Source organism: Etheostoma cragini, chromosome 16, assembly GCF_013103735.1.
Source record: "Etheostoma cragini isolate CJK2018 chromosome 16, CSU_Ecrag_1.0, whole genome shotgun sequence".
NCBI lineage: Eukaryota > Metazoa > Chordata > Actinopteri > Perciformes > Percidae > Etheostoma > Etheostoma cragini.
In genome coordinates, this window is record NC_048422.1 from 19,638,971 (window position 1) to 19,664,579 (window position 25,609).

Here is a 25,609-nt window from a genome sequence, read left to right on the forward strand (position 1 = left end):
TTATTTTCATGTCTCTGTAAATCTTAAGTTAATGTGCCGGTCCCACACTGAGCAAAATAGAGCGTGCCAGAGAGGGTGAGGGTTTTGGAGGAATGAGGTGAGAAAAGAGAGTTGGAAAATGTTGACTACGTGAAAGGAAACTGGTAAAGCCTGAAAGATGATGAATTCTAGCACACTTAAGCCTTTTCCTAGGAGATTGCTATCAAATGAGGATGCTAAAATCACAAGATAAACTGATCTTAATCAGTTTTGTTTATCCTTCCTCATTGTTTATGTGGTTTACCCAGTTACAGATCTGTGATGAGCCACCAGAGGATTCCTTTCAGTGCCAACGCTAATGGAAAAATGAGTCATTTGAGCCTGAAATGAGAGCTTTGGAGAAGCAGCAACATACAACTTTTAGAAGTTGGATTTAAAGGGACACGCCGACTTATTGGGACTTTAGCTTATTCACCGTATCCTCCAGAGTTTGATAAGACCATATCTACACTTCTCATCTCCGTGTGCGTTGTAACTCTGTCTGACGGCCCCACTGGTAGCTTAGCCTAGTACAGATCCTGGAGGTTACCGGTTCCAACTAGCCTACTGCTCCCAATCAATGACAAAATAACACCAACATGTTCCAATTTCATGTTGTTGAGATTTGTATAGTCACGGAGTGTACAAAAACAAGGTCACATAAGACACATTCATCTTCTAACCTTTATATAAACTGGGAACTATATTCTTAAAAAAGGCAAAGCATTGCTAGTCTCTGCTTTGGGTTTCTCAGGTGCTACAAGCATATCACTCCGCCCAAGTTGTAGTTGTAAAGGAGCACTGCTTGCCTTTGTGAGAATATAGTTCCCATGCTGTGACTGTACAAATCACAACATTTAACAAGGTACATGTTGGCGTTATTTTGTCACTTATTGGCTAGTTGGAACCGGTTACCTCCAGGATCTGTACTAGGCTAAGCTACCGGTGGGGTGGTCAGACAATTATCACACGCATGGAGATGAAAAGGGTATGTATAGACTTGTCTAACTCTGGGGGATACGGTGAAAAGGATAAAGTCCCAATAAGTCTGCATGTTCCTTTAAAGCTTTGTTTTTGCCACATGCTGTTCTGTCTATACTGTATTTAAAATCATCAGTTTTTCATAATCAAACTTAACGCGACTCCATATTTTCAATTAACTAACTAAATCACTAAACTAAACTAAAATGGAAAAACAAGGTCATATTTCAGGACTTCAAAGAAAGCACCAAAGGCTATTATTATAAATCCGTTTTTTTTTTTTATCAGTGTCTTTATTAGTATTTCTGTTTCTGTATATAAATTGAGTCAGAGACACAACACACTTTCATTACAATTGACTGTTTATACCAAAAGGTAATGCTGTTAGAGTTGGCGGGAAAGGCTCTGCTCTCTGAGGGAGCTCTCAAAGAATCCAAGCATTATGCAGAGATTCTGCTATATTGTCATAATAAAGGTCTGCCGTTACCCCTATGTTTAAGTCAAGCCGCCTCAGTGTAGGATTCACTACGTAGCCAGCATTCTGGCTACGTAGTAAAAGAGTAAAAGAGTTTCATTACTTCATTCATTCATTTACCGCCAACTATCTAGTCAAGGGAAAATCCCCCAAACTTGCTCTTGTTGAGTAACATACTGAACTCTGAGTGCCTTGTCATTGATTGAGCACTGTGTGAATTTAGGTTTAAGTTTTTACACGCATATTTATAGCGATCAAGATTAATGTAAAAATTTGCAGGAATTGTCCTTTAAAAACATACATAGATTGTGTAACACCCCGGTTACTGAAGGGGTTTGCTACCTCTGTTAATCGGGTTATAAAATCTCGGATTTTAACCGGAATAAGGTGTTTACATGCCATTTTAATAAATGGGGTATTGCCTTAACCTGAGAATAATCATTTATTAAAATTGCATGTAAACACACCTGGCTTCTGCAAGAGGATCCAGTTCTCCCAGCACAGTGACGTCAAGCTGACATCTATGTAAAGTCAACAATAACTCATACGGAAGAGGTTTAAGTGTTGGGGGGAGATACAGTACTGCAGCAAACCTTTGCATGAGCAGGATGAGAAGAGTGATAGTGAGAGCTTTCAGTGCTTTACCTGAACTCACCCAGTGCTCCATCTATGACCAGGCAATCAGAGCTCAGTATGTTACTCTACAAGAGCAAGTTTTGGGTGTTTTCCCATGATTAGATAGTTAGGCAGTAAACTGACAGAAAATGAGGCATGACTATGTGATGAAGGTCATAATGAAACTGAGGCCTTGGCAGTTACATGGTATTCATGTTAGACCGCTGGCCCCCAGGAAGCCCCCGTTTTAGCCTTTTATAAGTTGAATTCCTTTTGGAATCCTTCCACAAAAAGCACTTGCTGGGATGGTAGGCATGGTAGCAGCCTGACCCCACGTGCTGCACACAAGTGCCTTTGTCTGTTGAATGACAATTGATGGCATTCCTGTCTTTCCCATGTCAAACTCGTCCTACAACTAAATTACACATTCCTGTGCTTTTACTGGCAAGAGGAAACGAGAGACTTATCCGCCATAAGCCAGCAACTCTGATTTCAATTGATTTAGTTTTGTGTAAATTTTCTCTGACTCAGCGTTGGGAGAAAGTATTATTACTTTTATGTATCAAGTTGTGCCTATGCACAAAAAATGTTTTTAAATCCAAGCACATAACAAAGAACATGACATAACATTTTGACTAATACTTTCAGGCAGATCATGAGAATACTGTAGATTTGTTTCTTGTTTGTCACACTGGCACTTTCCACTTGGTTGCTATACTGCTCTTGTCTTTTCTTGATCTCTCCTGAATTCCCTGTCTTTTCTCAGTTTTTGCTATCGTGGTCTTAACTCTTGTTTCAGTAGTAACGTAAGTGCTGTTTCACAAGGGAGATCCATTTTAAAAACGTATTTCCGGCTTGTTGTGGATTTTACTCCGAAGAACCTGACTTTCACATCATTATGCACAAAAATCGAAACAAACACAAGATTAATCATAGTCTTCACTAAGCGTGTTGTCAACTTTTCACACGTTCTTGGATATAAACACACACAAATCGTCACAGGAAAATAAACACAATGACAAAGGGGTGAGGGATTAGTGAGACAGAAAGGGAGACAAGCGGAGAGGAAGATTAAAGGAGAGGCGTGTCCGAGTTATCCATAGGAGTGGACTTCACTGCTTTACTTGTTGTCCCTTTGTAACTCTATAGCCCACATACCAACGTACTCACTCATTATAGAACTTCATCCTTTGGGTTTCGGTTTTTCCCACTTTTTCTTTCAGTCCCTGATTTTCAATGGTTTCCCTGGTAATTGCTTGTTGAAGGTAGAATTAGACTATAGCCAAACTTTGGCCTAATTAAGCTTTGTAGTCTTACTGGTTTAACCTCAATCTGTGTGTAAACCACCAGGCTACCAAATGCTAATGTAGGCAGTATACAGTACTACTAAAGTACAGTGTTAGTAATGAGTAATATAACCGTAAGAATATACCAGAATCAGAAGACTTGGGGGTTAATCGTAATGAAAAGGAAGCACATAAGAAAATAACTAAAAAATGTGTTTGCACATACAAAAAATGTATAACACAAGGTAATTCAAGGTTATTCAAGGTAAAGTCTTTATTAGTGTTACAGTTCTTTAACCAGTCCTTCCCTTTAGAGTTCTAGGACTGTTCTAACAGATTGGGCTACACTAAGGTTATTTTTGTTGACCCTCACTAATTGCCATAAACTGTTTTGGAAATTTGGAAGTGATCAAACCAGTCTTCACAAAAATCAAAATCAAATTAACAACACATGCCAAAATGTGTCAAACAAAGGCAAGCTCTAAACAAGATATTAAACTGCAGACTTTTTCTAGTTGAATGCCTTGAAGCAAGAAACACATCCAAGTAATAGATCAACATATTTGTCCTGTCCTATAATCTGTATCATTTCACGTTAACTGAGTATGTGTGGAAACAAGGGTGTTTACATTTAGCTTTTGGAAGCCTGATCTCCCTAAATGTGGAGTGAAAGAAACAGTGCTGTCTCCCATCAGTTTATTCTAACCTGTTGCCTTTCTTAATACTATGTTGCTATATTTATAATTATCTTAATTAAAGATTTAAAGGAAGTTAAATAAAGAAACCCTCATTTCATCACAGTGTCTGTTAGATCAGTCAGTGGAAATCTGTTAACCATACGCACAAACTTGTTCATTAAAAGACTGAATGGTCTATTTAAGTCTAAATAATTGTAAATATACCAAGAGCGCTTAGAACCACACAGTTTGAAAACAGATTTCCTTATCCAGATTTCATTTATCTTGTGCATTCTAGTGTGGTTAATGCTGCCTTTAATGCACATGTTCATTCCACACCTCTTCTGTGTGTCCCTTTAATAGTTGCATGACTCTTGGGATGGCAACGACAATTTGTTGGTCAGTCGGTCGGCCCCTCTACATGTTTCAGCCTGAAATATCTCACATTATTACAATGATAAAACATTATGGTGATGAATAGCAGCAGACTGTATTTGATTAAAAGCCAACATTCCAGTTTAGGTTAGATATTTATCTTATTTACACAGCCCTAAGGCTTGAGTGTGTTAAAAAGTTAAAGTAGCCAACAGTCCCCCAGTGTGAATAGCAGGAGGAGGGGGCGGCCTTCTGTCACTTTTGTGGACAAATGTCTTGCTTGACAAATGTCTGGCCAAGGACAGCAGCCGAAACCTGAGAGTTCTGTTCTTTGACAGCAAGGAGGAAGGGACGTGGGAAGAGACAAGGGAGCATCACTACACTGCTTCTTCCTGCTGTAACATGCTTATTAGGCAACCTTTGGTTATTTTGATATAGTATTGTGTCATGACTTGAGTCTGAAACATACTTTGGAAACTCATTATGCAGAATAAGGGGTTGATATCTTTGAGAAAAAAGGTAATTTACAGCCATACAGGGTCATTTTTGTCATCATCCACAACACTGCTGTAGAATGTAGCATAAGTCCAATGCAAACTCCAGCTAATGCTTTAAAGCTGGAGTGTGGTAGTGAGGCCCGGCCTGGTCCGGCGGTTTTTGGTCAGCCGCAACAAGGCCTCTGATTGGTTGGATGTGAGGTAGGAATTTGGCTCTCTGAGGTCTAAACTCCGCCTCCTTCTCCTTCTCCTCCTCCCAGCCCCCGGCGCTGAAGCACGACAGCACACACATACACACACACACTCACGCGCACATGCGCACACACAGTCTCTCTCTCCCCTTCGGTTTCTTGTATGAAAGGGGCTGTAGAGCAGGGAGTTACAGACATATGAAGACACAGAGCAAGGAAGTAAGAAAAGGCAACAAAAGACAAAAGAGAGAACTCGCCTGCCCCCTGTTTGTGTGTGTGGGCGAGCTTTTTTCTCTCTTTCTTATGTGATCCTGAGAAGGGGGAGGACCTGTACCCTGCTAAGAGTCAATAACCCTGCAGGAGTCCACAGGATCATACACACACTCTCTCACACCCTCACACACGCACACACACACACCACATGCATACTTGCTCAGTCCACAGTAGCTACAGCAGCCTGAATGAGTGCAAAACGGTGGGAGAAACAGAGCAAGGAAGCAGGAGTGCAAAAGAGGGGAGGAGGAATCTCTGGAGTTACAACTTGTTGCTTTTGGTTTTCTGTGCGGATTGAGGATGATATAACTTTCCCTGCGACAGTGGGACCTTGTCTGAGGTGAGCACTAGCTTTTTTTTGGTTTTTCTCCTTTCATTGGCCAATCATTGTTTAAGAGGAATAAGGGGATCTAAGTTACACATTTTGTGATCTTTTCTGTGGGATTGTTCTCTTTGTGGAATGGCGTGGGGGGTTGTAAGAGAGGAGGAGGTGTGGAGGGGAGCTTTTCACGTGCCAGGCAAGCAACACTATCACACTGATCTGTCACGAAAGGATGCAAAGCAGGGGTTCAGAAAGAACGTTTTTAATGGAAGATACAAATGAGAGGTGAAGAGAGTTGTTGAAGAAATGTCAGGCTCAAAGACACAAAGAGCCGTGATATAGCTCTGCTTCCACAAGTGGGACAGCAGAAGATGAGAAAAGAAAACTCAGTCACTCCACACTCTTTTCTGATTAATGCTTTCCTTTCTTTGGTGTTTGTATGTGGCTTGAGACTGCTTTGCTGACAGGACCATGTAACATAAATGTGACATTTATTCATAACCTGTGTGTGTGTGTGTGTGCGTGTGTGTGTGTGTGTGCGTGTGTGTGTGTGTGTGTGTGTGTGTGTGTGTGTGTGTCAAAGGCGCAAGGTTGTGTTTAACCACTTTAGGAGTATGTAGCCTTCATTTATCAGCTCCTGCGTGATTACAGTGTTTTCTCTGACTCTACCCCAGATAGTAGCTTACTTGAGTGGGTAGCCTCATCATCATTCCTCCACAAACATGTGTTTACATGCTGCTGGCTATTACCCGCACACAGAAGTACTAAACGGCGTCAAGTGTGTCTAATGGTGCGCTTTTGGAGTTGGACGTCAATTTGCTAGTGACATTAAACATTCATGTTCATATAAAAATGTCCAACCTTTTTGTATAATGTACTTATCTGTTATAGTAAACGTCTATGGGAAACACTATCGAATGTTTTAGAGTCTTTGCAAAGAGTTTTTTTTTTTTTTTTTAGATGTTGAGTTTTTTTCCTTTCTTTTTTCCAGTAGTAGTGCAATGTGTCCGGGCGTGGGGCGGGCATTGTTGTCCTATTATTAGAGCAAGCCGGTCCAGCCAGCAGCTGTGGGGAAGGAAGTAGGCCTGGAGCAGCCGGAGAAGAGGGATTACTGGGAACACTGAGCGGGAATTACGGAGTGACTGGAATGGCATTCCTAAGGTGACAGAGTCATTGGAGGGGAAGATGAGTGAGCCAGAGCATCAGGCAGGGATCAGTGTGGATCATAAGAAAAGATATAGAGGTTGGAGGTCAACATTGATCTGGACTATAAAACACCTCGCTGTAGTTTCAGATCTCGGCAGTGGTACAGTTTGATAACTTGGCTTAAATGAATCACTTTTTTTGATTAATCAACGAAACGTTTAGTCTATAAAATGTCTGAAAAACCAGATAAGATTTAATTTTCCCACAATGGGGAAATTCACTCATCACAGCAGCTCAATGCAGTACAACAAATAACAAAAATACACATTCAGTATGAGTAGGATAGGAAAATGCACAAAGAATAAAAATAGGAAATAGAAGAAAAAATAAGAGAATAAAATAAGTAATATAAACACTTATTTTAAATATATATATATATATATATATATATATATATATATATATATATATATATATATATATATATATATATATATATATATATATATATATATATATATATAATTGTTGCCAATCAATTAATCAGCTAATTGTTTTGGCACTATATTTTATTTTAAATAAACATCTCACCAGAATTTGCTTTATTACAGACTTTAGTTTCAGTGTTAATCAATGACAATTTTAGTCTGATAAAGGGTGTTAAATAATATACAACCTAAGGTAATCTGTCATTGAGTGTGCTTACTCACTCTTTGCAGATGCTCTTCTGAGGATTTGATAGTGGACTGTTTTGGTGATTGGCTGCTGTAATAAACTGCTGCCACACTGACTAAAGAGATAATAGCATCCCAGTATTACCCACATATTTTTGCTATCTCTGCCTTGTAAATCTCTGGTGTGTATTCTAGTACAAAATAATCTTAATCAGTGCCATTAGATAAATAAAGCAACAAGGGCTTTGTCATCTGTAACTTTAGACTTTTTTGCATTTATAATTACCTTGGTACAATTTTTTTAACATGACCACTGCTTCCTGTGTAACGTTGTCTGTCACTTCCTTCTTACCTGTAGAGTCAGATGCAGGCTGTGATGGGTTTAATGAAGGTTGACTTGAAACAGCCAGCTAGTGTAAAACTGGCTCTTAAAAAAAAATCCTGTCCTGTCTTGAGCGTTTAATTATTACGAAATCAAAGATCACACTCAAGCTATATTTTCTCTGATAAGGAAAGTTATTACAGAGACAGTGATTGGATTACAAGTTTGCTCCTTACTAAATGCACACACACTGACACACACTCAGTGTATTCAAAAATGGTCACGAGAAAAGCACATGGGACTTCTCTGATTTTTAAACTAGTCCACTTAGTAGTGATATTTTAATATTTTAATATCTTTAAACATATTATTTATGTGTGTGTATGTGTGGGACATGAAAAATAATTTTAGATCACTCACTCTCACACACACACACACACACACACACACACACACACACACACACACACACACACACACACACACACACACACACACACTCTCTCTCTTTTTCCAGCTTTTCTCCTTCATCTCTCTGAAAAACAGCTCTGTAATTAGTTAGAGCCATGAATCACGTACAACAGAAAAGATTTTGATATATGTTTGACAGCAATAAACTGTGGTGGTTTAACTAACTGCATATGTGAGCTTGGGGAGTAAAAAAGGGTAGAGGATGTTTGATGGCATATCGTGCAATTATGTGCACGTGTTTTGCTGGGTACCTTCTGCGCATCCACAGACACTAGCACTCTGTGTGTTTGATCATGTGTGAGATAAATGATTTGTGTCTTGTTTGGGCATGTGGCTATCACTGTAGCCTTTGTGTTTGCACTCGCACGTATGGCTTGTTATGATCAAAATCAATTAACCACTTCATTGTTTTCTGTCTTCTTCCCCACAACACTTCTGCACCAACTAATTACTCCCCCACTACTAAGAGCACATACACTCACATATAGAGATCAGGCCCTCCAGAATCGTGCTGTCTGTTTTTGAGATTGTTGCGGCCCAAAAAGCTGGATTTTGCAGGAGCTTTTGTAAAAAAATTGCAATTAAAAGTTGCAATTTTTTTTTTTAATAGTTTTTAAGAAGTTTAAGAGGAAACTTCTTTCGGGGAGAATACAGTTACTCTGGGCTGAGTTTTCCTAGTAACCTTACCAAAAAAACTTGTATACACATGTTGGTATAATATTAAAAAATAATTTTATGAATGAATCCAATGTGAACATGTCTCTCAGTGGCTTGTTGATCTTTACATTGTTAGTTAATTTCCTATCCTGGCCTGAAACACACATTCACAATGTTTGATAGGAGGACTTAAGGACTTATTGGACTTTAACATATCATTGCACTTACAACAACAAGCGTAGCTGTCCTCAATTTAATATCCTATATATCTCATCTCCGTTTTTTCCTGCATCCACCGTGTGGAGAGAAAGCCGCAGCCTTCAGTGACATCAGAGGGATACAAATTACAGCGTACATTGATGTTAAAACGTATAAAGGACAGTCAGAAAGTTGCCTCCGGTTATTGATAAATTTTGCGTAAAAGTTGCAGTGATTGGTCAAAATTGCGAGTCGCACCAAATTTACGGCGATTGGTTGAATTCACGTGAATCACGCATCGTGAAATTGCAAAATCCTGGAGGGACTGAGAGATGCACAATACACACGGAGGTCATACTTACAAATCTTACTGGGAAGAAATGTATTTACTACATACAGTATTTCAATGTGTTATTGCAAGTTCCAAAGGAGTGTTGTTGTGGCTCATCTTCCTCTGTCCCTCCATCCATTTGTCTGTGATGAAAATATCTGAAAGTGCCATGATTTGTGGAACACCTGCTGCGAGTATGCACATTGTGCTCCCAAAAGGAAGGGCGCTTTTCATTTTGGACCTTGGCCCTAGTGCCAACATTTGACCCAACTTTCAGCTTTCACAATTGTATCTCTTGACTTGTTTGTTGTAAACACACAATATTACAGTGCCCATATTATCTCTGCGTGCACCCGGCGTGGCTGTGCGTTTGTATGTACTGCAGGTGTGTACGTGAGTGGAGGAATTGTGCTTCAAGACAGCTTCACTTCACTTCACTCAACTCCACAGCCTGCCCCCAGCCCCCGGACTTTCTTCTTCCCTCCTACTGTGCAATACTGTTATATAATACCTAAAAGGACACTGGAATTCTGTGCAATTTCATACTGTGTATTATTTATTTATTTATTATTTATTACTTAACCATTTCATTTCAGTGCAATATTTATTTATGTGTTGTTAATACTTAATTACTTTTCACACAATGTGTATACAAAGCTTTTTTATATACACTACCGGTCTAAAGTTTGGGGTCACTCACAAATCTCCATTGGACTCCATTATAGTTTGAATCCCAGCTGAGATCAGTTGCCTTGTTTTTTTTAACCAGGGAAGCAGTTTTCAGATTATATTATTTGCTTACATAATTGCAAAAGGGTTGTTTAATGTTTTCTTAGTTAGTTTTTTAAAAGGATATCAGATTAGTAAACAAAATGTGCCTTTGAAACATTGGATGAATGGTTGCTGATAATGGGAAATGTAGATATTGCATTAAAGATCAGCCACCCACCCAGATCAGCTGGTATCCTGTCTATAATGGAGTGGAATGGACATTTGTAAGTGACCCCAAACTTTTGACCGGTAGTGTATGTATATAGTTGCTCTCAGGACTGTGCACCAGCCCCCCCCCCCCTCTTTTTTTTCTGCACTGCCTATACTTTATTTTTTCTATTCTTATATTTTATATTTTTATATTTCATGTCGACACTGTAAAGGGGTTGCTTCAATCTCATTGCACAGGTACTGCACGTGTGTATAATGACAATAAAGGCTTTCTATTCTATTTTAGTCTAGGCTGTTGAGCACAAGGTAATGAGATAATATGTGGATATATTGACTCTTATTATTAATTCAGCTGGAGTCGTTATATAGTTGTCATTGTAATAACGTGGCCCCTCTCAGCAGATGTGACTCACCTACGGCTTTAAGCTGCCAGTTAAATGGATGTATGGGCTCACTGTGTGTGTCTGGTTGTATTCATGTAGGCTTAGAATTTGAATAGGCATAATGCAGTGTCAGCATGTATGCTCTATGCCACCATGCTGTACGCAGATGTAGTTACAGTAGGCACTCTCAATGCATTAAAGCTAGAGTAGGGAGTTTTCTGAAAAGGCAGCTATCCCCTCTCCAGGGCTGCACAATTATGGCCAAAAGATAATCCCATAATGATAATGATATTTAGATCAGTATTGTGATCACGATTAATTATCACGATTATTTGTTGATTTGAACCAAAACGTATTTTATTGTCACATAGGCTATTTATAACTGCTTTCACATCCATATTATGCTATATTCTTCTTATGTCCGGGCATATAATGCACACACTTCATCCAGTAACCTGTACTAGTCATTCATTTCAGTCATTCCGATGATGTGATTATGATCCGTATGCCGTCAAATAGTGGCAATTCTATGAGAATTACCATCTTGTTTTCTTTGCAAACTTGTTGGCAAGTAAAGCCCTTTGAGATGACATTCTGTGATTGGAGGCTCTAGCTCGCTACATAAGCGTGAACTTGAATTAGCAGTCGCCTCCAGCTTTTGGCTACGTTTAGCTGAAGGCTAAAATATTTGCAACGTTTTCTCTAAAACACTGCTGATATTGACACATGCCAAATTGCAATTTATTGGTTTTCAGACTATTTTTGATAAGGCAGTCTTCCTTTTTTGGCTTGCTTTGCAGTGTAGGCAGTTGTTGTCAATGGTGGAATAGGAACTTTTGCTGCAGGATTTTTACGCCATTGAATTAGGCTTTTAACCATCTCAGCCAATAGGATCACCCTCTCTCTGTGACTGGCCACCGTCTCCTGTCACGGGGCCACATTTTCTAAAGCCTGAAAACACAGCCAAGAGGAGGTGCGCAAGTCTAGTTTTCTAATAGACCACTTTACTTACAATGTGCTGAAAGTTATTGTGGGATTAAGTGTCAGACACATGTAACAATGTGTAAATTATTTGCTAAGGGACTACCTTATAAAGACTAATGCGGAGTTGAAAAGGCAGGAGCAGCAAGTTTGTGTGTTTGCACTCACAGCATTGTGTAGAGCAGCACTGTAGTGTAGTAGTTCTGCACAGAAGGTGAATGCACTTGAAATGTGTGCTAGAAACTACAGACATTTAGTTTAAATTCAACAAGGAAGTTGGCCTGTATGTCTGGATATTTTTGAGATAATGTCTTGTCCCTAAAACTCTGCAACTAACTTAATGAGTATAATGTTGGTATTACAGAATAAAGTTATGGCTAAAACGTTAAAAATAAGACCCAAGTTGTAATAACCCTGACTCTTTAATGTTAAACTTGCATTATTCTGTAAGAAATTGTCCCACAGCGATGCAAATGTGTACAGTTGGACTTCTTGCTCTTTTATATTTTTCTCCTCTCTCTTTAAAATCTGCCTTGACATTGATGTACAGATAAAGATAGGCTTTCATCACAAAGACTGACTGGTAAGCAATAAAATCTGTGGAGACAAAAGCCCATCACTGAAGCCGGCCCCTGGCTGTCAAAACAAAATGAAGCTAGACTGCAGAAATAAGCACACCCTGTTTGCATGCGTAAGTCCTTCTGTTGCACGCTCTGAGAATATGCAGGTTTTTAAAGCGGAAACTCACGGTGGTGACCCCTGAAAAACCCAGTGTGGACAATATAATTTACACGGCCCTTTAAGTTTTTCAACTTCAATGCTTTAGTTCCGTTGCTGCCTACACCTTTGACTGTTAGGTAATTTATGTGGCACCACAGACGAAACGCTCCTTGAACTTGAGATTAAAGACCTGCTAACTTGTCTCATGTGATTCGGCTTTCAGAGACACCACAAAGCAACTATTTCATTTTTAAATATTCATCTGAGGCTGCTGGGGCTGTGAGGGTTCGTCTGAGAGGATCTGCAGTGATTTTACAGAGCAATGAAGCAATAAATTATTTAAAAAAACCAAAATTGTATTACTTCAATGTATAGTTTACATACAGACTTAAGGAAAAATTAGGAAGGCAGGAACCAACTTCTTCCCGACATCCTGACCTTTTGGATCACTTAAACTTACATGCACATTTCTCATAGGCAACATATCCCAAGTCTTTTATAGTTTCTATGGTAATTACCAAGGGGATAATTAGATGTTCCGAGAATCTTGATTCTAATCAACAGAAAGACACGTGCTGCTTCCATTGAGCTACCGGCTAATATATGGACTTAACACATAACATTTTCATTTGTTTATTTTCTGGACATATTTACATGTACATGGCAATTTGGATGATTTTCCTTTACTTACACATGAGAGAGGGTGTCCTGAAAGCAGCAGCATTGTTTAAAGTGCCCATATTATGAAAATAATCTTTTTCTGGGGTTATTTTTGGGCTTCTACGTGCAAAAAAAGACTGTCCATGCGGTTTTGAGTGAGATACAGGTTTCTGAATGTGTCCTGCCTTCAGGTGAGCTGTTCATAATCTGCAAGGCTTTCTACGTCATTTGCCCAAACGAGGCTGCTAGCGGGTAGTCCCCTCGTTCTCAATGGCAAAACACTGCTTCAACACACAAGAGTTCACCATAATCTACAAAAGAACTACTTGCATGTCCCTGTTTTACAGGTATTCCACTCAAAGTTGGAAATGTGCCGTCGTTTAGAAGAAGTCTCCTGGCTAATTCTGCCTTGTGCTGACAGAAAGTTAGAGAAACAGTTTATTGATGTGATCCTTACCTAGCTACTGCGCACGTGTTAATCCCAACATTGATGGTACAGAAGTGAGATTTGTCACTTACGGCCCAAACAATAATTTTTACGGTGTTTTGCTGCTGTTATCCTGACTCGGGGATCATTTCACAAAGTCTACAGACTACCACGTTGTCGTTGGCATTAAGAGTAAAATACTCCTACACTTTAGAAGACCGCGTGCGAGCCTTTTGTCAACGTGTTGTTGCATGAATCCATATTTGTGATTTTCCATGTAATTGATGACGTTGACTATGTCTAGCTTATACAGAGACCTGAACACACAGGGTGAAAAGAGGAGCTGCAGCAATGTGCAGTACAACAAACTTATTTTGGTACAACCTCAAAATACAACTGTGAACCTGAACATTTTGATAATATGGGCACTTTAAGATACATTCATCACACTTTTTGAACACACACATGATGGATTATTGTAGTAGTTGTATTAAGTAAAATATGCAAGTTCTCTTTCTGAAAGAAAGAGAAATGATGTAACAAGGTGTCCTAACATGCTGAGACAAAACAGAAAACAGGAAAGAGGGGGAAATGAACTCCACTCCCAAAGGTTCCCCTTTCCCTCCCAAAGTACCTCACTTCCTGTCACATAACTCTCTCAGTCACACACACACACACACACACACACACACACACACACACACACACACACACACACACACACACACACACACACACACACACACACACACACACACACACCTAACTAAACTGCACACAAGTATTTTTTTGACCAAATCCCTCCCTGTTCATACAATAATTTCTGTTCTGTCAAGTTTGCAGATATCAGATATAGTTTGATATCTGAGGCTATAAGAACCTGAAGTGCAACCATTGACCTACAACTGTCAGTGGCTTTGTAAAAGCAACCAGTGGATACTGCACTGTCCCAGATAGTTCTTCTCCTCCGTCCTGCCCTTGATCTCTCTGAATAACTACACACGTGTATTAACACACACACACACACACACACACACACACACACACACACACACACACACACACAAAAGTTTTACCTTTTGTCATTGGGGCTGTACCACTTTGACAAAAAAATTAAATGAATGCTAATGCACAAAAATCTCAAAATAGCAGTTTCCTCCCTCTGGCCTCAGTGACAATTTCCATTTCATCTTCTGACATGAACGTGCACACAAACACACCCACGGGAGAGAGATACTGTGCGATTGCTGTTTACAGCTCGGATGTGGATTCCCACGCTAGATAAAGTGTTGTTGATCAGACGGATGGCTGCACTTACAGGCCACGTCGATGAGCAAATAGAAATCGCTTTGAGTGCCTGTTTTGTCTGTTTTTGCATCATGTTTGAGTTTGTGTTTGTCTTTGTCTGTGTGTGGACTTGTGTGTATAGACCTGTTAGCGTATTGGCGATGGCTGGGTTACCTATGCCGTGCCTTCTAAAAGCAACTGAAATCCAAAGACTTGTTGCCATAAAAGGATATTACAACTCAGCTGTTAACTCTTTAGGGTTTTTCAATACTAAAATACTGTATTTCCTTTTTCCTCATAAAAGCTTGCTGTTACTACTTCTACTATATCTGACAGTTATACTGTGAAGAAGGTTTGCTGCTTTTTGCACTGGTCTTTTAGACTGATATAAAACAAGCAGATAAAAATAGAGTGAGACCAATTGTGGTGCAAGGAACAGTAGCCAAGAGTAATTGCTTCAGTCAACACTTCCTGCTTCTTTTTCAAAGGAAATTCAGGAAATATAATCCATTATTAAGTCTTTATTGGTATATGGTACAAGTCTCAAATTCAATTTGAGATGTCTGTCTCTGAAATTTCACCAATACAGTGTGTGAATGGGATCTCTTTAGTTTAGCATTCAAATAAATTGCATTTAAAAAGTTCAACAGCAACAGTGCCATTGTTTCCTTTGACACACCAACATACAACCGTACACACTGTTACTAGTTTTTCATCCTAACTACCTTCTACACCAGAAATAGTCTGTATGAAAATTGTTGACAGTGTGGCCTATAGAAACCTCCCCACCCAATCTCATTAGACAACCCCCCCCCCCCCAACATGAGTTTATGTTTGCCTTTGTTTTAAAGGACCACCTCTATATATAGTGTTTGCTCATTTGTGAGTTCATGCATAATAATTTTTACAGCACATAGACTACAATTAAAGAGATGAAAGCAGGTGCTTGTGTGCCTGACTAGTATGCATGTACATGCAGGTGAAAGCTTAATTAACAGTCAGCACATTTGCACATATCAAAGGTCAGCGGTTGATGGATAGAGAATTTTTACACTACCATTAATTGGCAGCCACAGTATTGACTGTATCGCTGCCAAATCGCCAGTCACCCCTCCTTAGCCTCATTCTGTGGGCCACTTGAAATTCCCTTGCCCATTAAACAAATTATGCCTATTGTTCATATAACAATGGAGTCGCTGTGGCTGAATGGGAAGTGGCGGCCCTTACGTGGGCTCTGACTAAATTCCATAAATTCTGACATAAAGAACATGACATATTACAGAATAAAATTGGATACAAGCTATTATCAGCTATTATGAGATATGTATTTAAGAAACCCGCTAAATTCAATGCCACATGAACGTATCAGCACAGGCGTGGTTTATTTTGTCCCACATTTGTTTGTAACAGTAGAGTTTGGTGTTAACGTGTTAATAGGAACCTCAGTGAGCAAAAAAGAAAGTGAGCAATTAAAGGAAAGAACTGAAAGTAGTGATTCTTCCTCACACGTACAAAGATAGGGGGATGTTATACAGAACATCAATAAAAATCTTAGGAATGAAGTAAGAGGAGGATAAATGAAACACCACAATCCCACTTCCGTAATGACATGTTTTCTTACCTATAAAACCAGCTTCCTGGCCCGCTATGTCCTCTAATTATTTTTTCTGCAATTTTACAGCCTGTCCTGTCAGAGCCAATTCTACTTTCTACCTTACAAGAAATAATTTAGATTGCTTATGGGTGCAATATTTCCCCAACTAGTATAAACTCTAATAATTTACTCACAGCCTATTACCATGAAGCACTGCAGGATTGTTTGTCAAAAAAAAGCAACCAAAAATCCATGATGACAAAACTAGGAAGAGATCCTGAGACATCATGTTCAAAAAACAATTGCATTGGTACTCTTCAAGAATTGTTTTTGTAGCCACAGTTATGTAGCAACAAACAGTTCTGCATATTAGAAAGTTACAGTACAACACCCATTTCTGCTTCTGTTCTTCCATCCCTCTCCCCACAGCGTGTTGTTTGACCTGGGATTTAAAGGGGTTTGCCACGTAGATGAAATAAGAACAGGATTACTAGAAGGAGATGGACAGTGAAATACCGTATGTGTGTTGGTCTGTTCCTGTGCATGTATGACCATCCCCCAGTGGACTCGATGAGGCATCTATCTTTCTATCTATCTGATGAAGCATCTATCTATCTATCTGCCTGCCTGTCTGTCTGTGTTTTTTTTTTTTATTGGTCACACAACCCGGACGCTTATTTGTTTGATCTGCAGAGGATAGATTTCCCTGTGTAAGCATTCGCTTAAATGTCAACAACAGAATGTAGACTATTCACAGTGTAATCCTGTCTTTACCATCAGCGTTGCACAAGGCCACACTGTGTGTGTGTGTGTGTGTGTGTCACCCAGTGTGCCAGAGACAGGGTAAAAGTATTAGGTAGAATCAGGGCTAAAGTAATGAGTCAATAAATTGATTAACAGGTGATTAATCGCCAACTGTTGTGATAATAAAGTCAATAATTATTCAGAAATGCCAAACATTCTTTGGCTCCAGCTTTTTATATTCATATAAAAATACAAAATAATAAATACTTAGTTTTAAAGTTCCAAAAATCATAATGAAACTGGAGAACATTGGGTAAAAAAGAAGCCATTTCTTAGTTATTGCATCGACACGTTACATTACAATACATGCTTTTACTCACACTCTAACTACAAGCATTGGTCAACGATTTCATTCTAGCTGTTGTTTGTATTGTTGGGTGCTTTATATCGTGAGCTGGTACTCAGTAAGCAGAAATGGTATTGGCAGAAGTCGAGCTCACAGGATTCTCCCACTGGTGTGGGCTGCACTATTGTGTTTTGGGGCTCTGCGGGGGCCTATAGGATCGGAAGCCCACCAGTGGAGGAGGGAGATAAGACAAGAGGTACACAGCCACAGGAGAGGCCACTGGCTAAGCTTAAATCTGCACAGCCAGACTGCTAATACGCAGCATGGCATGAAATAACATTATAGCAGTTCAATGTATAGGTGTTTAGCAGTACATTGTGAAGTACAGTGTTTTCAATAATCCAAAATATTTGTCTGTTTTGTGAGCCTTTTTGACATATACTCAGAGGTTTTTTTCTGCATAGAGGAATGTTTGGTGCCCCCAAAAGAGGTTTAAGCCAGTCCCAAAGGAAAATGACCAGCACCAAAATGACAAGAACTGAGAATAAAAATAGCAATTAAAATCATCTCTAAATGTGTTTAAAAGCAATTACCAAACAACCGTTAAACAAGCAGAACATGAACCTAAATATGAGAGCTAATCTTAGTTTTATCTCCAGAGTCAGGCTGTACCCGGTCACAGTGATTTATTTAAATACTCGATTATTGTTTTAGCCCAATTTTCTTAATAGGGGATTTTATTTACTCAAGCATAATATTCAGTTTTTGTTTATGAAATTGTCAGGAATAACAGGTGAATGGTCTGTTCTTATGTAGCCCTTCTCTACTCTTAACGACTACTCAAAGCGCTTTTACAGGAACCATTCACACACCTTCACACACTGTGGCCAAGGCTGCTGTACAAGGTGCCCCCTGCTTATCAGATAAGCACTCACACACATTTACACTCCAAAGACTTGGGGTTCAGTGTCTTACCCAAGGTCACTTTGACATGGGACTGGAGGGCCGGGGATCAAACCACCTCCTCCCATTGGCAGGCGACCGCTCTATCACTGAGCCACAGCCACCCCAAATATGTAGATTTCTGTCAAATTAGGTAACAGACTCATTGGCTTTACTATAGGCTGACTGACACGTGTACTCACCCCCGAAGGCCTATTCTGAGCCAAGAAAACCCCTGTCTACTGTATTTAAGTTAATTTAAGAGTTTTCAGACATGAAGTTTTACTTGTCTTACTGATTCCCCCAAATCACTTGTTTTCCTATGATGATATGAAGCAATATGGCATTATACATAGCTGGGGATAACCCGTGGGCATGTGTGAATCTGAATATGCACACAAATTGCCTGTGACTGAGCGTGATGGTGCATGAACGTGTATGACTGTGTGCATTTGTGGCACATTTGATATTAAATTTGAAAACAACATTGCCAGAGGTCTGTCTTTCTCAAGTGTTTGCTTCATTAGCGTGACCTCTCTCATCTCCTTCTCCCGCTCTCACTACTTATTTGAGCTCTTTATTCCTTTAATCATTGCAAAAAAAAGTTCACCCCCCCTCTTCTCCTACTCCATCGTGCGTATCTGTTTGTATCTGGCCAACAGTGTCACACAGACTCCTCTGTTCTCTGTCTGTCTCTAGTCTTGTATAATGAGTTCTGCTTGGGATAGTACATTCTGCAATTTGGCCTTTACTTCGGGGCCAAGAGGGAGTGGAAATGAATAAGAGGAGGGAGAAAAGACAGCATGGATTAGGGCTCATATAGGCGCAATACACATATTAGAAAAGATATTGAGAGATTTCATTTTTTATCAGTAGAAAACATTGGCATTTTAGGCCTTTATTTCTTTAAGACAGCTGAAGCCATAGAAGGGGCGAGAGTGGGGGAATGGCATGCAGCAAAGGGCCGCAGGTCGGAGTCGAATCTGCGGCCACAGCATCGAGGAGTAAACCTCTACATATGTGCGCGTACTATATGGGCATACGCTCCACCAGGCGGGTCACCCAGGCGCCCGCAAATATATGTTTTTAGCAGAATACTGAAAGCAGCAATAATGAGTACGCTTCAGTATGTTTTTATTTAGCGCAAGTAAAATCGTTACAACGTTATTGAACATTGCAAATTTTTCTCATATGGTGCAGCCCTAGCGTGGCCAGTTGGCACCAGTCGGTCACTAGAGCAGCAGGAGAAGTTTATACGGTCAAAGAGAGAAATTGACTTAATGCGGCAATCTTTAATCCCTGGCTCACTGATGTAGGTATGGGGGTCGTGTATTTCCTGAAAACCAACCAAATTTAAGGATGTTCAAAGTTCCAAAGATCTGTGTATTCCTCAAATGTCACTTCAGATCAGCCCAAGATTTTAGATGGGCTCTGATCTTCTTATGGACATCCCTTTTAATCCATTCAGACGTTCCACTTTCTTTGTGCTCAAGCTATTTGCTCGAGAACAGACGAGCCCTTCTGTTATCTGTTATTAGTAGAGCGTGGTGGTTGATTTCCGCCACATCTCTTTGGATCCATTCAGATTAGGAGTTCATTGGACAGTCATATAAAGATGTTGTGTCGGTGAGGGCAGTTAGCCTGCATGATATAGTTGATATATTGTGTACCGCAATGGTGTATCTGCGACAAAACCTTGTGATTGCCTCTATCTGTTTTCTGACTGGCTGTATCAACAAAGCCAACCACAACAAGAAAAATTTGAGAATTTGAGTCTAGTGCAGTAAATGATGTATAGTATTTGAATTCTTTTGGTGCAGCATGTTTCAGTAAGTACTGGTCCTGTTGTATGATGATCTACAGCAGTTCCTGCAGTGATTTGTGTGTGTCTACATCTGTTAACCTTCTGTCTAGAAGCTTCAGGACAGTTGGAAGTGGATAACAAGTGTACAAATGTGAACAGATTGCTTTTACCATCGGTTGTACATTACCATGTTCTCCAGAAGGGGTCAGTAGTGATGCAGTTTTGATGTGCTGTTGGGCTACTCCACAGGATAGCTTACATGTAAATGTGAAGTCTGTTCTTGTATTGTATAAGAGAAATGACTCAGGAGCATTATGAACAGTTTGCAATATCTATATCTAGAGCTGGTACTGTAGAGGAATGGATTTGTCGACCAACAAAGAAAAATATTTACATTTTGTGAGACTATGTTGCTTTTCTTTGTCTTACCTGATAGTAAGTTGAATACCTCTGGATTCTCGACCGTTCTGAACTCTTTTCAGGCATACATATATATCTATATATATATATATATACATATATATGTCTGTGTGTGTGTGTGTGTGTGTGTGTGTGTGTGTGTGTGTGTATGTATGTATGTATAGAATGAAAAAGACTCTGTCTGACATCTATAAGAGTGTTTTGCCGTTTACACCAAAGCAGCACTGACTTTATTATATATAATAAAGTTGTGTTGACTTTTAGCGGGCAATCTATTATCTGCCCAAGGAGATTCAAGCAACAGTGGCTATCAATTTTGTCTTATCCACTGCTCGTAATCCATACTAATATATGTGTTTTGTCATTTCCAGACGAACAAGTTTTGCCCAGGCTCTCCATCCTTGGATCTTTACAGTTTCTTATCACATGCCAGTCTGCACTGTTATTTCAGAGCAGTCTAATCCCTGTGACGCCCTCTGAGGTGTTTTGTTCTAATGGCTGGCTATATTTTTGGTGTAATAGCTAGTATGTGCCACTTTTTTGTGTGAGACCCGCTATCCATTTTGAGACAACAGAGTGAGCTATGCTGAGAATCAATACATGTCTCGTTGTCTTTTTATTTGCTCTGAAAGTGGAATTACTTCCATTTTCCCCTCAGCTGGATACTTCACCAGCAATTGTAAGTCATGTTCAATTACTTTCTTGGGTTTGGGACATTTCTATTCACAGAATATATTTTGAATTCTCAGAAGGCTTGTTGCTGCGTTATATTTCAGTCACCATTGTGTTTTAATTTGAGTGTCTTTATGGGCTTGGCTAATTGATGTCTAGGCAGTTTGTGGGTGAAACTAGAGCATAGCTGAGCATTTGTTAAAAGAATAAATAGGAGTTTATGTCATTTTCTTGCAGTGTAACTTTTATGAGAATGTGCTACCATAAACACACACAGCAGATAAAAAACAGTGTTGGTTTACTATGCATTACTAAAGCTGTAGACATTGAACTCTTTCAAGTCAACCTTACATAATGTACATGCTACTGATACATTTAATAAACTTGTAAAGGAACACAATAGGCCCTATCTGGACCACCGGCATGGCCCGGTTGCAAAGCCCGACGCAAGCGTCTTTGCTATTTTAAGGCCGTCCAGCGCCCACATCGTTTAAATAGCAAATGCACATGAGGCCATCTTTGCGCCCATGGGGGTGCTGGTCTTAAAGGGAGGTGTGTTCAATTCTTGGCATTATGCTATCTTGAGGCAGCGGGAAGTGATCGCGCCTTTGACCGACAAACACCTGGTCTAAAGTCAATAACGCAACATTTCATTGTTATTTTAACAGCAAATTAGTAAAATGCGTCAGGCTTATGCCCATTGTGCACACTTTAGTTGTTAGCTTCACTCCATGCGCTTAGATTGCTAAAATAGGGCCTAATGTGTTTTTCAGTGTCAGCAGGTCGCCTGGGGGCAATTTAGAAGCACGAGGAGTCCTTCTGACAGAAAAGTAAATTAAGAAAATAAAATATACACAATGCTTTCTTCCAGTTTCTGAAGGATTTTATTAGCTGCACATGCAGCAACACAACTTTTACAACATTAAGCCTTTGTTGTTGAGTCCTGGGTGTTTTGGTTATACAGAAGAACAGGAAGTAGTGTCGCCCCTTAGTCTACATAAGTTCACTTACACAAACCACACTACAATGTTTCAACTCTGGCTCGATGATTCTGTACTCTGCACGCTTAATGGCTCGTGCTGATCACATCAGTACACTAAATGCATTTGCCTTGATATATGTATCAAGGCATTAGTGGGGATTGTTGTAGCTTCCAAACCTTTTCCATTCTTCTCTTGTGAATTAACAATTTAGCTGACTGCCTGGAAAGGGAGCTATTAAATACTGGAAACGCCTGCTTTTGAAGTGATGCCATCCAACCATGTAAAGAAACTTGCAAATCAGCATTATTTTTACTACACCTCATTTAAGTAGAAATGCAAAGCACCGTGTTAGATAGACAGGACAAGGTTGCCGAAAGTCAATATTTTTTGTCATTGTCCACAATGCATTAGTTTGTCTCAATGCCATAATCGGATTACATTAAACTTAAGCAAATTCTTTAACACCTCTCAATTATTCCTTTATCGATGGATTAAATGCTGTTAATTTAAATGTTTCCAGTTAGCTTCTACTTTTTTGTTTACTGGCAAATTACTGCCAAAGCCTATAGCGCCAACTTCTGACAAAACTACACCATAGCCTAATTTATTTGCTCCAAACCAGAGGATGGAAACACACATAATTTGCATTTCCTTTTTTTGTGAGAAAGGTTTGCTTAAAATTCGCTTGACAATTGAATGGAAGCTCAGCTTTTAATGGTCCTATGTTTGGGTCCTATCCCATTCTGCAAGAGGTCACAACTGGCATTCACAATAAAACAAAAGCCTGTGGTTTACTTGACCTTTTTTCTTGACCTGTAATTAGCCCTTTCCAGCCAGAGGAGGCAAACGGCCGCAAACGAACTCTGCATGACCCTGATTCTCCGGTATGCCCGTCTATAGGCTCCTGTCCTGTCTAATAAGAGCTCATTGTAGGTATACTATCCCCACGAGAACTGTTACACACAGGCCCTACAAATCAGTCTGCTCTGTTATTAAAGATGTAGTCTTGCTTCACACCAACCACAGCAGCCTGAGTTGACTTGTAACATTATTTGTGTATATTTATGTGACATTACAGCCTAGGTCTTAAAATCTATACACACAGGTAAATTACTGCTGTCTCCATTAGATTGAGAGACCCTGTTAACAGTGTCTTCAGGGTGTTTCATGAGCCTGAAGGCCTTTACATTCCCACTGCTACCTGGCACAAGTCTCTGACTCGCTCTGGAGTGATGTATACCCACTAATGGTCCTACTAAATACTCTCTGTGGGACCTTCGGAACAGTCCAGCCTATGTTAGAGACATACAGAGACATATACACACACTGCTTCATTCTGTCGTTGTGAGTTTATGGTTTGAGGTAATGACAAAAACTCCACGCAGCGTGTAGTGTTATGGTCCCCACTGCTCTCACTAGCAACAAGCGCCATCTCACAGTAAACAGTTGAGCAGCAATAGAGAGAGAGAAAAGGTAATGGAGATGGAAAGTCGCCTATGAGAGACCAGGAGAGGAAGACATAAATTAATTTATCTTGAGACCTAGGGACGTTGATTACAAAGAGGTTGAATATTTGCTTTTTTTCTTAGGCTATCGTTTGCGACCATGCATGTTTGTGCCTGTTTTTGTTTGCGCATCAGCATTTTTTTGCGATGATGTCTTTGTGACCGTTGTCATTTCATTTCTGTACTTCCCAAAAGTCACTTGTCAGTCGTGGTACGGTAAATTTTGCCTTGAAGTTTCAGTTCTGTTGATACACTTCTGAACCGCTGTTTTACTACAGTGTTCATAGTCACAGTGTCCCATAGTGTCGATCAGATGTTTTACTGAATTTGTCATAAGTTTTACTGAGCATTTTAAAGGGGAACAATGCAGTTTTTTTTTGGCTTATTTTACCTTAATTTACCTTAACTGAACAGCTTTGGAGTCATTGGAATATATATATATATGACTTATTTTTAGTTGAATGGTGGTCGTCTCGCTCCCCCCTAGCACCTTTGAGCGGAAAAACACCCCTGCAACTTTCGGCCGGCAGGCCACCGTCACGTGATATCGTCACGGCTGAGCCGGCAAAAAAGAAGCAGAATGCTAGGAAAGCATTGTCGAAGGAACAGAGAAAGAGGAAACGGCAGACTGACCGAGCGAGGAGTCAGACACAAGTTAAGATACGAGCTGCAAAATATCTATTCCAAAGCTGTAGGGGGAGCTCTATAGAGAAACCTGTGAGCTAAAAGCAAAAAAACAGCTAATAAATGGCCAAAACTGCATAGCGCCCCTTTTAAGCCAAATATCAAATTGACACACAGTCACCCATTGGTTTTACTTTGCTTTAGAGTGAATTTCTTTCCCTCACTTCACATCACTTTGTTAGCTGCAAGAAAATGTGTGTGGGAGTGTGGGCCTGCCTCACTGCCCTCTGCACTAAATTCAGAGGAAGGATACTGCTCCACAAAAAACTTGGACACATATACTGACTAATTCTGTCCTCAGAACTATAAATAAACATAAATAATCAATGTTATGTAACAATGTCTGGGATTTATTACATTACTTCTTATTCATTAATGTACAGTGTGTTATAAGGGTGGTCAAGCATTATGATTTTTTTGTAAACTCAAAATCCCAATGTGAAAATCTTGATACCACATATTTTGCACTGCTGACACACATTCATCCTCGCAATTGTCCATGTGTGTCATCATGTCTAGTCATGGCCAATTTGCCTGACCCGCTCCTACAGAGCACACTCTGTTTGACAGGTTAAACTGCCTATTTACATCTGCTTCTGATAGGCGGTCCCTCCGTGCCATGGCTTTCTTGCCTAGGGAGGCAAATTAAAGGGGTTAAGTTGTAACACAGGGAGCGTGACTCTGCCTGGATCAGGAGTCAATAACAGTGGGAAATATTTTATTTTTGTTTTAAGTCAAAGTTGTTTACTGCACCAGATTCTGTCTTATCTGTGAGTCTGTAACAGATTAGTTTGTTTGATGGAGGGAAACATTCCGTAATCTGATAGCTGTCGTCTTAACTCCATTCCACTGAAGCCGCTTTCTATGCATGTTTTCAACGCAGCCCAAACTTTTCTTCTGTTGGTTTCAATCACAAACCATGCACACACACACACACACACACACACACACACACACACACACACACACACACACACACACACACACACACACACACACACACACA

At 39.8% G+C, this 25,609-nt stretch overlaps 1 protein-coding gene across 8 annotated transcripts in view; it reads left to right on the forward strand.

The window, feature by feature from the left end:
• LOC117959835 (disabled homolog 2-interacting protein-like) overlaps nt 1–25,609 on the forward strand; it is a 149,496-nt gene that overhangs the window by 34,080 nt on the left and 89,807 nt on the right. For 2 of the 8 annotated variants that reach the window (XM_034897173.1, XM_034897174.1), the window contains exon 1: nt 5,480–5,728. The exons of the other annotated variants lie outside the window; for them this stretch is intronic. The gene's annotated coding sequence lies outside the window, so the exon portion shown is untranslated. Of the gene's footprint in view, nt 1–5,479; nt 5,729–25,609 lie in introns of those variants that run through there. 8 annotated transcript variants of the gene reach the window in all.